The sequence below is a fragment of the Petaurus breviceps genome, unplaced genomic scaffold, assembly GCF_028583685.1.
Source record: "Petaurus breviceps papuanus isolate PSGF00001 unplaced genomic scaffold, PetGlider_PUasm1.0 80, whole genome shotgun sequence".
Taxonomy (NCBI): Eukaryota; Metazoa; Chordata; class Mammalia; order Diprotodontia; family Petauridae; genus Petaurus; species Petaurus breviceps.
Window position 1 is genome coordinate 1,787,560 of NW_027186540.1, and position 13,988 is coordinate 1,801,547.

Here is a 13,988-nt window from a genome sequence, read left to right on the forward strand (position 1 = left end):
TCTCCATAACCTTACAAAGATATTGTTAAATGAAACCCAACACTGACTTTCCATTAATGTAGTATATTGAGTGTACAGATAGATGATGTACTATATGGAGTGCCAGGACTGGAGTCAGAAAGACTCATCTTCATGAGTCCAAATGTGGCCTCAGACTTACTAGCTGTGTGACCTTGAGCAAGTCACTTAACCTTGTTTGCCTCAGTTTCTTCATCTCCAAAATGAGCTAGAGAAGGAAATGACAAACACTCCAGTATCTTTGCCAAGAAAACCCTAAATGGGGTCATGAAGAGTTGAACATGAAAAAAAAACAACTGATCAACAACAATAAAAATATATGGACAAGTTCCTTTATTTAGCCCTGTAAAAACAATATAGTTTAGTACTGAGGTATAGCAGTTGCTCCTGAATGTAGCCAGAACCAAATTAAAATGTAATGGGAAATATTTAACAAAATAAATAAAAATACAATAAAACAAAGATAACATTACATTTTAAAATGAAGTCAATATACTGCCTATAGGGATCCTTATGTATAGATTAGTGACCCTTTTCCTATTTGAGTTTGACATCACAGTGGAGAGAGGGTTGCCAGAAGAGTCAGGAAGAGGTGGGGTCAAGACCAGCCTATGACACACACTAGCTGAATGACCACAGGCAGGTCATTTAGTCTTTTAGGAACCCTAGGCAACTTTCCAAGACCATAATATAGAGGAAAGTTATTGATCTGCAGCTATGGAGAATTTCAACACTTAAAAGAGTTCCCCTTATTGATTAAATCACAAATTTGAACCATATACACACACACACTTACTACAATCAATCACTCCTCATTATTTCAGAATTTAAAGTAATTAATAACTAATGCCCAACAAGATGCCTGGCATTTAATAAATTATTATTGAATTTAACTGAACATATGTAATTCTTATTGAAAAAATGTGCCTAAATTACTTCAGTCAATCATTGTAATTCTATATTAAAGAATATGTGTATTCAGTATATACTGTATGTATGATTTATGCATAGATATGTGTATATTATACAATACAAGTTCACTATGAGATACAATATTTTCACTAATTACAATCTAATAAGGACAAACTCATATCTTAGTTTGTGGTGTGTATAATGTTTAGATTTTAAATGATTTAATTTAAACTATATTCTTCAATTTGTACTTTTTGCAGTTGAGCCAGGATAATTTTCTCTTTATTCTCTTTATTCTGTAATTATTTTAGTTTAATGTGTGGACCTAAAATTTCACATAAAAGTTTAGTACTGACTGTTATGCCCACAATACCATAACCATTGTCTCCTCTCATAGACTCAAATAGTTCAGACTGTATTTTTTAAAGGCATTAGCCACAGATTAATTTGTATTACAACACTTCAGTGATTCTTCTACTGTGTGATTTTCAGTAGGAAACAGAAAGCTAACCAAGATGAACAAGGCAATTCAGGTCAGCACAACAAACATTTATTGGGAATTTGTGATACAAAAAGGGAATAAGTCACTGCTCTTTAGGAACATACATTGGGTATAGACAGAGCCCACAAAATACAAATAAGCAAATATCAGTGTAGTTAATAGGTAATCCAAGGGTGGGAATGCTAAAAACTGGGAAGATCAGGAAATGGGATTTCAGGCCAAATATCTGAGGTGAGATTTGAAGGATATTAAAGATTTTAAGAAGTGGTCTTATGAGGTGAGGAAGGAGTGTATTCCAGCCGTGGACCTCAACCTGTGAAAAAGATCCAAGAAGAATTTCTTATCTTCCCAGTAAGGGTGGGTGACAAGGGAGGAAGGGAATGAATCTGGAATTCAAAGTTTTAAAATCAAATGTTTAATACATATATATATATATATTATTACCAATATTATTTTATGTGTAAATGGGAAATAAGTTATACAGGCACTGGGGCATAGAGATCCACCTTGCCCTACTGGAAAGTTGGAGGGGATATGGGAGAAGATATGGGAGAGAGCAGATTGGAGGAGGAGATATCCAGTGGGATCACTATTTTGGGGTGGTGGGTAGAGGAAAAATGGGGAGAAAATTTGTAACTCAAAATCTTGTGGAAATGAATGATGTAAACTAGAAGTTAATAAAGCATTTGATAAAAAAAAAAGAAAAAGATCAGAAAAGGGAGCTTTCCTTCACAGAGAGTAGAACCTGGACTTCATGGCTTACTCCATTTTCCACCTGCATCTCTACTTGTTATCATTTCCATAGAACAAGATGCTCCCTTGCCAAAGTACCATCGGTGTCCCCAATTTCCACAACATCTAGTTTCCTTTTATGTGTGGTTTTCCCTATTAGATTTTAAATTACTTGAGGACAGGATTGTCTTTATTTTTCTTATTCATATCCCCAGAGCTTACCACAGGGCCAGGCACATAGTATGCACTTAACAAATGTTTACTGAATTGAATTGTGTTAGAGATAAAATGCAGAGTTTGGGAAATAACTGGAACATGGAATTGGCCAAAGGGAATATGAAGTTAATACCAGGTGGAGGACTTTGCATTTTTATCTTAAAGGCAATAGGGATCCACTGAAGATAGTCAAATAAGAGAGTAATATGACTAGCTTTGTGCCTTAGGAATATTGATCTTAGGAATATTACTCTGGCAGCTGTGTAGGGAATGTATTGGAAAAGGAAAAGACTGGAAGCAGGGGGACTAATTAGGAGGTTGTTATAATAAGTGTGATTGAGGGCATGGATTAAGGTAGTGTCAATGTGAGTAGAAAAATAGGGAAAGATGTGGGATCTATAAATATGATAATAAATTGGTTATGGAAAGCAAATTAAGGGGAGGATAAAAATTGAATTAGATCAAGAATAATAACTGGCCATGTAACCTTGAGCAAGTTACTTAACCCCGATTGCTTTAAAAGAAACTGAGTAGATGTTTTGAGCTTGGAAGACTAGAAAGATAGTAGTACCTTTAAGAGGAATAGGAAAGTTTGAAGACAGGGTACATTGACAGGTAGAAATTGAAATTATGATGGGAATTAGGAAGGAAAATTCTCAGCAGGTAGTTGGTGATGTGGGCAAGGGAGAGATTGGATCTACTAGCAAATATAAAGGCTTCACTGAACCTTACGTGAGAAGTAACAACACCTCAACCTACCAACTCTTGATAGTCTCAGACATCAGGATTTTTGGCACCAAGCCCACGTACAAGGAATAAGTCTTCAAACCAGACTCAGACAGGAGTTAAGCATATACTCCATGTGCAAGTATCTGTTGACATTTTATCAGCCCCTACCATCTTGAAATACCTTATATGTTTCTGTGCTATTGAAAATCTAATTATGTCAAGATACTTTACCTCTGACCACCACTAGTCCTGGATATGTCTTTTCTGACTATTCTCCCTTTCTTCCTCCTAGACTTACTCCCTACATACTTATATCCTAGACCAGGAAGAAGAGAAAGATTATTCTTTACTCCTCGCTCTTCTTCCATTCCTTCCCTCTTGCCACCATCACTAAACAAATTTGTACTGTCTTAAGGTTCACTCCATCCACCTATCCAGATTCTTCTCATTATCAGCCAAGTCATTTCCCCTCTTCCTCAAGCAGTTCACTAAATCACTTGCAGTCTTCTTCCCCTTCCCAAACCCTACCTAAACATAACTCCCCCAAACCCAACCCTCTCAACTGAGAACCTGAATGCACTGTAGTTCAGTCATTTCAAACACGTCTAACTCTTTGTGACTGACTCCATTTGGGGTTTTCTTTGCAAAGATACTGGAGTGGTTTGTCATTTCCTTCCCCAGTTCATTTTATAGATGAGGTAGCTGAGGTCAATAGGATTAAGTGACTTGCCCACAGTCATACAACTGAAAACTATCTGAGGCCAGATTTGAACTTAGGAAGATGAAATCTCCCTGACTCCAGAACCAACACTCTATTCACTACACCACCTAGCTTCCCAATTTGAACGCATATTTTACTGAAGGAAAAAAATGAGGCTATTCGATTAGATCTCTCTCTCTTCTTCCCTTTACCTTATCCTACATCACTCACATGCCTTCTGCCAATTTCTCTTCCTTCAGCCCTGCCTCATGAGAAGCAGTGCCCCTTCTCTTTGCCGGTGCAGTCCCCTCTGTGTGCATAAATGATACTAAAATACCTGGTCTTTTCCAGTAGATTTCCCCTTCTACCATCTGGATCTCTCACTTATCTTCTGTCCTTCTCTGTTGGCTGCTTCACTACTGCCTTGAAATATGCCCCCAATAAACACCCCCCCCCCATCATCAAAAAACTCTCATCTGTCCCTGCTAGCTATCATCCTCTATATTTTCTCCCTTTTCTGGCTAATCCCCTTGTTTAGGCAAATGCCAATGATCAATGCTTCCACCTCCCTTCCTCTTACTCTCTTCTTAATTCTTTGCAGTCTGGCCTCTGTCTTCATCATTTAACTAAAACTGCTCTCTCCAAAGTTAACCACTAATCTCTTAATCACCAACTCTAATGGTCTTTTCTCAATGTTCATTCTTCTTTACCTTTTTTTGCACCTTTTGACACTATCAGTCACCCTTTTCTTAATGCTTTCTAGGTTTCTTTAACTACTGTCTCCTGATATTCCTCTTCTATGACTGACTACTACCTGGGCATGCTTCTCCTCACTCTATATACTACTTTATTTGGTGATTTCATCTGCTTCTATGGATTTAACAATTATCTCTGTGCAGATGATTCTCAGATCTATTTGTTGATACCTAACCTCCATCTTGACCTTTAGTCTTAATATTTCCAACTAGCTATTGGAGATCTCAAACTAGATGTCTAGTACACATCTTAAACTTAACATATCTGAAAAAGAACTCATTTTCCTCGAAACTTTCCTGTTTTCTTAACTTTCCCATTATTATGCTGGGTACCACCATCATCAGTTATCCAGATTCACAACCTGGGTGTCACCCTCTCTCACATTTCATCAGTTACCAAGTTCTATCCTTTCTACCTTTGTAACATTTTCTGATACACAACCCATTCTCTTCTCTGACATTGACAACACCCTGGTTGAGGCCATAGATTATTAGACTCCTAAACAATTACACTCCTAGGCTATTATAATAATCTGGGGATCGTTTCATCCTGACCCAAGTCTCTCTTCTCCATTCCATCCTTCACTTACCTGTCAAATTGATCTTCCTAAAGCAAAAATCTGACCACATCACATCTCTATTCAGTAAACTCCAGTGGTTTCCTATTGCCTCCAGGATCAAATATCAAATCTTCTGTTTGGCTTTTACAGCCTTTCATAAGCTTACCCATTCCTCTTTTTCTAGTCTTCTCATACCCTAAACCTCCCCATGTATTCTGTCATCCAGTGATACTGGACTTCTTGCTATTCCTTGCACACAACACTCAATATCCTGACTCTAGGCATTTTTCTCTGGCTATCCTCCATGCCTATATTCCCTTATGGCTCATTTCTGCCTCCTGGCTTTCATGAATTCTCAGCTGAAGTCCTACTTTCTACAAGAAATCTTTCCCAGTTTTAAACTTCTTAGTGCCTTCCCTGTATGATTATCTCCAACATAGCCTGGATATATTCTGTAACTGTTTGAATGTTGTATTCCCCCTTAAACTGTGAGTTCCTTAGGAATAGTGACTATATTATGTCTTTCTTTGCACTCACCCTTCCCTGTGCTTAGCACAGTACCTGGTTAGTAGTAGTTTCTATTAGAAATAGGAGCTTAATTAATGCTAACTGCCTGACAGACTGACTGCTTTCATACTTCAATATAATGTACATGACATTCCCTCATGTTTAATATGTTTTACACTATAAGTACGCCCTCCCTCCTATTGCTTGCCTTTTGAATTTTAATTCATCTTTTGAAGACTGATTCAAGTGACTCCATGACACTTTGTCTATGATGCTTTCCCTGATCCACTTGGTTGACTATTATTTTCTTTGGACATCACAAAGAACTGTATTTTGTACTTGAAAGTATTTATCATGTAATATTGTAGAGTTAAGTACATATATTTCTTCTTTCCCCTCCTGATTAAAGTTCTATGAGGCCAGGAACTGTCTTATCCAAACTCTACATCTATGTGTTTTTAAATGTTTGCTAAATTTGAGTTTCTGTTAGGAACTTCTCAGAGCTCCTGTTCTCTGTTCTCTCTTTTCCATTTCTTTGTTACTATTCCAGTATTGCCAAATTATTCATAATGTAATTAATGGTAGTATTCTCTCCAAAATATTCTGAATGTGTTTTATCTATAAAGAAACTATTGATGAGTGATAAAATACATAATTGGAGAGAACTTCCAAACTAATGAGATCACAGATGCACGTATCTTTTGCATCATATCTCCTGAATAATTTTTGTCTGTGTTGTGTTGCAGTCTGCTTATGCCTTCCATGTGTCCATCCAGTGCCCTTCAGGTGAAAATCTTCTGCAATCCTACAATTCTTTAATTCTTCATAAATAATAGATTTCCACGCTTTGTTGTCATTTAATATATCTGAAATATTAATGGTAATCAATCAACCAGCAAACATTTATTGATTTTATGTGTCAAATATTGATATTATTTTTCTGGGAGAAGATTGAAAAGTATTCAGTAATTTCAAAAATTAATAAAAAGTACAATTCACTTTCTTCACTTCTACTTCTGGTTATTTGCAGGTACTATTCAAGAGTATGTTAACTTAGATATCTCTCTCTCTCTCTCTCTGTCTCTCCTTCTCTCTATTTCTCTCTCTCCATCTAGACATGATATCTCTCTTCAGTATCTCTATATGATCTATACTATATATCTATACCATCTATATCATCTCTATCATATTTCTCAATATCTATCTCTATCACCTCTATAATCTCTATCTGCCTGTCTCTATATTCATCTATCAACCAAACTATTATCTGTCTCATGTATCTGTGTGTTTGTTGTGTGTCCATAATATGTTGTTGGAATCTGGCCCTACATCAGTGTAATTACAAAGATTCATGCTCTCCCTGGATTCAGTTGACTTTTGAGGTCATGAACAGTGTGAAATTTTCCGGGATTGTTTGTGAAGAATTCTGAGAGATAGAGACTTTAAAGGAGAAGGAGCAAAAAAGCAGAATTTGAGTGACCAAACTGTCTTCCATCTTAAAGGCCATTTAGACTTTTGTGGAGTCAAGCATTTACATTGGAGTTGTATGCTCCAGTATTCAAAAACTGAAAGATACCATTGTCACTCATTCAATAATAGCCATCCTGATTTGTAATGCACGTATGGCAAGACAAGAATGACTATGACCAATGAGTGTTAACCCTAAGGGACAGTTTGGATGAGATGACTCCTGTTGACCTGAAGACAAATTTCTTCTCCCATTTTTCTAAGTTGAGAAACAGCCACAAGCTTGGGGTGGCCAGGTAGCACAGCAAGTAAGAGCACCGGCTCCAGTGTTGGGATGACCTGGAGATTGAATCCCGGGCTCAGACACTTAGCACCCACCCAGAAACACCTGGCTGTGTAACCTTGAGCAAGTTACTTAACCCCAGTTGCTTAGTGGAGGCCAGGTGGCTCAGCAAGTAAGAGCACCTGCTCCAGGGTCGGTATGACCTGGATCAAATCCAGGCTCAGATACTCAGCACCACACCCAGAAATAACTGGCCATGTAACCTTGAGCAATTTACTTAACCCTGATTGCTTTAAAAAAAAAAAGCCACAAGCTTTAATTGCAATGCTCCTCCCACGTGTGTGCTTCACTTGGATGTGAATGGAAAAAATTCCTATGACCATAATCACCATATGTATTGAATGTATGGTCTTGTACAGTGCCCACTGGGGAGACAGACAAGTATTAGACTCTCTCAAGGAACTCCCAAACCTAGTAGAGGCAGCAACAATAGTTTTCTAAGATAGTCCATGGTGATAAGTAAGTAGAGAAAAATAATAACCTGAAGTGAGTCATATTCTTCTAAATTAAAAATATTATGGTTGAAATCAGGTATCTTTATCTTTAAAAGAGAGGACTTTCTCTGAAACTTTTAAAGAGGGCAAACCTGGATTTCTCTTTTCTATCCCCTCCCCTATTCATTACTACATGTACAGCTACTCTAGCACAACAATCCTGTTACACATATGCTACATGGTATAAATACCTATTACTCTTAGGGGAGGATCTATCACATATGTGGCACATGGAGTCATATTTGTGGCATACATGTATTTCATGCATATATTGATATATGTATTATGTGTGTATGTTTGTATGTATGCGACACAGGTGCTACTGTGTAACATTAATATACATGTGTAAATATCTGCATAGGTAAGGATTATATATATATATATTGTATGTGTGTATATATGTGGGCACATATTATATATGTACCAAACACTTATAGAAAAGTTTTGTAGGTTGTTAATAAAACTGTATATCACACTAAACTTATTTTCTTTCACTTTTTTCTATGTCAATAGTTATGACATATTCTTTTGTATTACTATGAATTGAATTTAGAAAGTTCTGCACCGTAATTGGCTATAATGCAACAGATACATTGTCATAAACAGACAGTAGCATCTGGGAGACCTTATCATGTGTAGAGACTCATTTTAGATTTGGAGTATCTGCTGAATCTCCTTAATAAGAGTGAAAGTTAAAAATAACTTTTGGCAAACATGTCTCCTTGTTTTATTCCTCATTTGACATTAATAATCTGATATCTATTGATCAAGACTATCTCTGTTATTATGTCTTTGAAGGGATCTTAAACAATTTTGACATATATAAGGGAAATATTGTGTTGGAGCAGAGACTTTTGAGACATTTTTCTCTACTTAGTGAAATACTTTTTCAAACACAATTAATAAGCTCAGTGGGATCTTGCATCCTATATGCTTTTCAGTAAATTGTAAGATTGTAAAGATTTGGTTTACTGTGGAATATCACTTGTGAAAGTTTCACTACTCCTCATCTAATAACTTAATACAATAACACAATATCGTATAGATTGGAAAATAGTCATATGCAATGAAAATAAGGTTCTCTTCTTAAGAACAAGTTTTTTGGAGAAGCAGTGCTTTAAAACAGTTAACAAAGTAAGTACAGGTAAGACTCAGATAATTTTACTCTATTCTATAGACATTTTCTTGTAGTTGTCTTGATTCCAAAAGAGGAAATCATGCCCAAAATCCCTTCATTTTCAGAAATTCCACCCAGAGTGCTCAATAGTCACATTGGTGACCCCAACTATGTTTTACTCTTCTCTCTAGCCATCTCCTTCTCAACAGCCTTGCCATTATATTCTATCATACCTCCTCCCCTCAAAAGTCATATATTCCAGTTCTGCAATCAATTAAATCAATAATTAATTATTACTAGAATATATATGTCAATCTATGGCTTCATTCATCAAACCAGTGATTTTTCCAGACCAAAATACTACCCCCCTCCCAACCTCATGTCCATCATTCTCTTAAACATGTCAAGTGAAGTCAACAAGCTTTTATTAAGTGCATGTGCCAGATTCTGTGCTAAGAGCTAGGGATACAAAGAAAGTCAAAAACACTCATTTCCTTCAAGGAGCTTCCAATTAAACAAGGCAGACTACATGGGAAAAAAACTATGTACAGTGAAGATATATCCAGGATAAATTGGAGATGGTCTCAGAAGAAAGGTATTAACATTAAGGAAGGCAAGGAAAAGTTTCTTACAAGGTATAGAATTTTAGATGAAGCAAGGAGGAAAACATGAGAAAGGAGAGAATTCCAAACATGGAAGATAGACAGTGAAAATGCAGAGTTGGGAGATGGAGCTTCTTATGAGAGAAATATCAATGAGGACAGAGTCAATGGATCATTGACTATGCAGGGGAGTAAGGTGTAAGATGACTAGAAGGCTAGAAGGGGTCCAGGTTATTTTGTAGTTGTTTGAGGAAGTAATAGGGAGCCACTAGAGTTGAGTGAGTAGAGGAATAATGTTATACCAGGATTTAAAGAACACTTTGTTTTCTGAGTAGAAGATAAACTAGAGTGAGAAAAAAATTGAGGCAGGACATGAGAAGGCTATTGGAATAAACCAGATGTGAGGTGATAAGGGCCTTCACTATGGTAGTGACAGTGTTGGAGGAGAGGAGACATGTAAGAAATATTGGGAAGGAAAAATGATAGAAGTTGACCCCAGATTAGATCTAGGGGAGTGGAGAAGGTGAGAGAGTAAAGGATGACAGTGAAGCTATAAGTCTCAGTGAATATAAGGATCATAGACCCTAAAGAATAATAGGGAAGCTGGGAAAGGGAGAAGTATTTGTGAGAAGAATAATGAGTTAAATATTGGACATATCAAATTTAAGATGTCTATGGGACATCCAGTGTCAGATGTTTAGTAGGTATTTGGACATATAAGATTAGAGGTGATTAGAGAGGTAAGAGTTGGATAAAATGATCTAAGAATCACCTGCATAGAGATTCATAAGAGCTGATCTGATCACCAAAAAAAAAATAGTATATAGGGAAAAGAAAGGATTGCCTAGGACAGGGTCTTGTGAGAAACCTTTGGTCAGCAAGCACAAACTAGATACAAATTCAGCAAGAGACTGAGAAGTGATCAGAATTGTATACAGGGTTCCAGAAGAGAAAAATGTTATGAAATCCTAGAGAGAAGAGAATATCAATATAAAGAGGTGATCACCAATGTCAAAGACTGAGGAGAGGTCAAGCATGAGGATTGGAAAAAAAAAAAAAAACCTCTTTTTTGGTGATCAAGAGATAATTGATAGGGGTGGCTAGGTGGCACAGTGTATAGAGCACCGGCCTGGAGTCAAGAGGACCTGAGTTCAAATACAGCCTCAGACACTTGACATAATTACTAGCCATGTGACTTTGGGCAAATCAAATAACCCCAATTGCCCCCCAAAAAGCAAAAAAAAAAGAGATAATTGATAACTTTGGAGAGAAGTTCTGTTGAATTAGGAAATCAGAAGTCAGACTTTAGAGAGTTAAGAAATGAGCGAAAAGAAAGGAAATGCTGACAGCAATTATAGATAGTGTTCTAAATGAATTTAGACCTTAAATGGAAGAGAGAGATGACATAACTAGTGGGTATGGACAGATAAGTAATGGTTTTTTGAGGATGGAGGAGAGATGGTTGTCTCCTCACAGGAATATCCAGTAGACCGTATATACTCTTTCTTCCTATTAGAATGTAAGTTTCTTGAGGGTCAATGACTGTTTCACTTTTTTTGTTGTTTCTTAATGCTTAGCACAGTACTTGGCACAGCATGACTGCTTAATAAAGATTTTTTATTCATCCACTCATTCATTCATTTACATAGTCATGTAAAGAGAGCATAAGCAAGTTATCACTTTCTAAGTTTTTATCTCTAGTAAACTTGGATGACCTCATTTTAAGTAAAGTCTTTTCTGTATATTTAAAGTGACAATTACATTAAAATGGTTATAGATGTTAGATGGTTTGAGATTAATTGGATTAGTAAAACAAGCAAAAGGCTCAGATTATGGTTTCTGTATATGACAACGGCAATAGACATTGGAGACAGAATTTGTTACTTATTAAGGTCTGGAAGAGAATTACTGTTTTATCTAAGTGGCATAAAGTGCAACAAATGTAGCTTCATAACAGTCTTTTAGATCTCCAGCTAACAATAGTATGTGTGTAGAGGAACAATTTATTCAAGGGCAAATGTGTGTATAAAACAACAGACTTTTGTTCCATTAGGGTTTTTTATTGACTCTTTGGTTGCTTTCTTTTGAGACTGAAATGCCTCATGATCATTCATTTGAAACTCTTGAAAGGCCAGTGTCCTAGAAACTTAGGGATTGGCACAGCACCTTTCATATTCAAGGATACTGTGCATCTTTATGGATGCTGTGTCAAAACAAATTAATTTACTCTCCTATTCACTGTCTCTACCCCAACATTGAAGCAGTAAAGTGAGTAGAGTCAAAATCAGGGAACCCTTTGCCTAAAACTAACCAACTGATGGACTGGTTAAAGCCCTAAATGAGTTATATTAGGGGACTGAAAGACCATTTAGAATGAGGTTTGTGTTTATGGTCTTAGGTGTTCTCTTTAATTGAGAAAACCTATCTATTATCTCTCTAATTTTAATCATGATTTGCCATCTCATCAGAGCAGGGAGCAGATTTATCTTTAATTTATAGTCTTAAAGCATTGTTTGAAACATTGAGAGGTTCAATGACTTTTGCCCATGGTCACCCAGCCAGTGTATGTCAGGGGTATGACTTTAAGTCCAATACTATTAGTCTAGTACAAAACTATTCTTCTGACTGTTACCCCATACTTCCTCTCCTTTGATGCATATCACCTCTTAAAGTACTCCTAAGCTCTTAAAATCTTGTACAATCCAAAGAGTAGGACTTGTTACTTCAGCATTGGAACCCTGTCTTTATCAAGCCTGCTTTCACACTCCTGCTAACTGTACTCCTTGATTTGCTTTTTCCAACCTGATCAAGCATAAATCCTATGTAGCAGCATGATTTTTCTATATGAAAGGAAAGGTAGCTCTGTACTCATTTTGAATAGCTGTGGTTTTGAGTGAAAATGCAATTTTGCTTTCCAATTCCCTCCCTATCCTGAAATATCCAGGCAGTAACTCTTCTGCTTAGTGTCAGTTTAGTGTGTGTGTCATCTTTCTGTTTGATGCTGTGCTTCAATTGTGCCTTAAGAGCATATGAATCATATGTATCTGTGTGTGGGTGAAATTTGTGCACTGCTCCAAGGTAGACCTTTGCATAAAGGAAGTGTGGTTTATGGGATATCAGCCATAATCCTTATCGACTGCCAAAAGTTTTATACTCTTTTGAACCTGAAACTGATGGAGCCAATACAAATTAGACTAAGGCACAGAGGAAGAGGAAGGAATTTAATTATAGTGACTTGAGTTTCTTTAATAACACATTAAAAGATTTTGTGGAATTGTGCCTTTAAATGTGTCTTTAAATACTACCATGGAATTTAAGAGTTGGAAGGGCCCTTAGCAGCCTTCTAGTCTAATCTATACAACCAAAGTCCCTATTCCAACCTACCCAATAAATTTTCATCTAGAAGTGCCCAGAGGTTCCCAAAGTAGGAGATTCTGCCCTCTGGGGGGGGGCTCTGGAACAATCCACGGGGGGTGGTAGTAGCCTCAGGTGCAATTGTGGGGTTGAATAAAAATAAGAGGGTGGTAGAAGTCTAAGAAAAGAGGAAAAGAAAAGAAAACTTTGAAAAACTATTTATACATGTTTCATCTGTTGTGTAACAGAATTAAAATAATAGTGATTACATTATTTTACAAATAAACAAACAAAATGTAAGTTATAACTGATCAGTGGTCAAGTTAACTGAAAGGTCTTAACAGGCAAGTGTTCGCAGGTGAGTATTTTGCACATTGTCAGGAAGTGCATCAACAGGAATATATGTGTGTAATGACTTGTTTGAGTTTGACATATTTTGTGATTGAATGTCATGTGTTAGCTATAGTCATTATGACGATCGTGGATGCTATAAATATTGCATTGGTGCTACAGATGCACATTTCAAAAATAAAACATTAAAGAGTTAAAAAAAGTAGCTTTCTAGCAGGGCATTGAGTATATTTTTAGGGAATCACTAGACCAAATAAGTTTGGGAACCTCTAATGTAGCCTTTCCTTCAGAGACTCTTGACAGGGAACTCATGACCTACCATAATAGCCCATTAAACTTTAAATGGCTCTAATTGTTATGAAGTTGCTGTATGGCTTTCTGTTTGTCTATTTTTTGTTTTCCTTTGACATCAAGCTTAAATGCTGCTTCTTTGAAACCTGTTATTGCAGATTTTACCTTCTTGGAGGCAACATGCTATATCTAATCCCATTTCCACAAGGCATCTCCTTAAATATTTGAAAATATCTATCATGGTCCCTGTAGCAGCAAGCACCCCAAGAGACCTCAGGGTTTGCAGCTACCACAGGTTCTTGGATCTGCTTTGTTAAAGGAAAGCAACTCAAAATGGG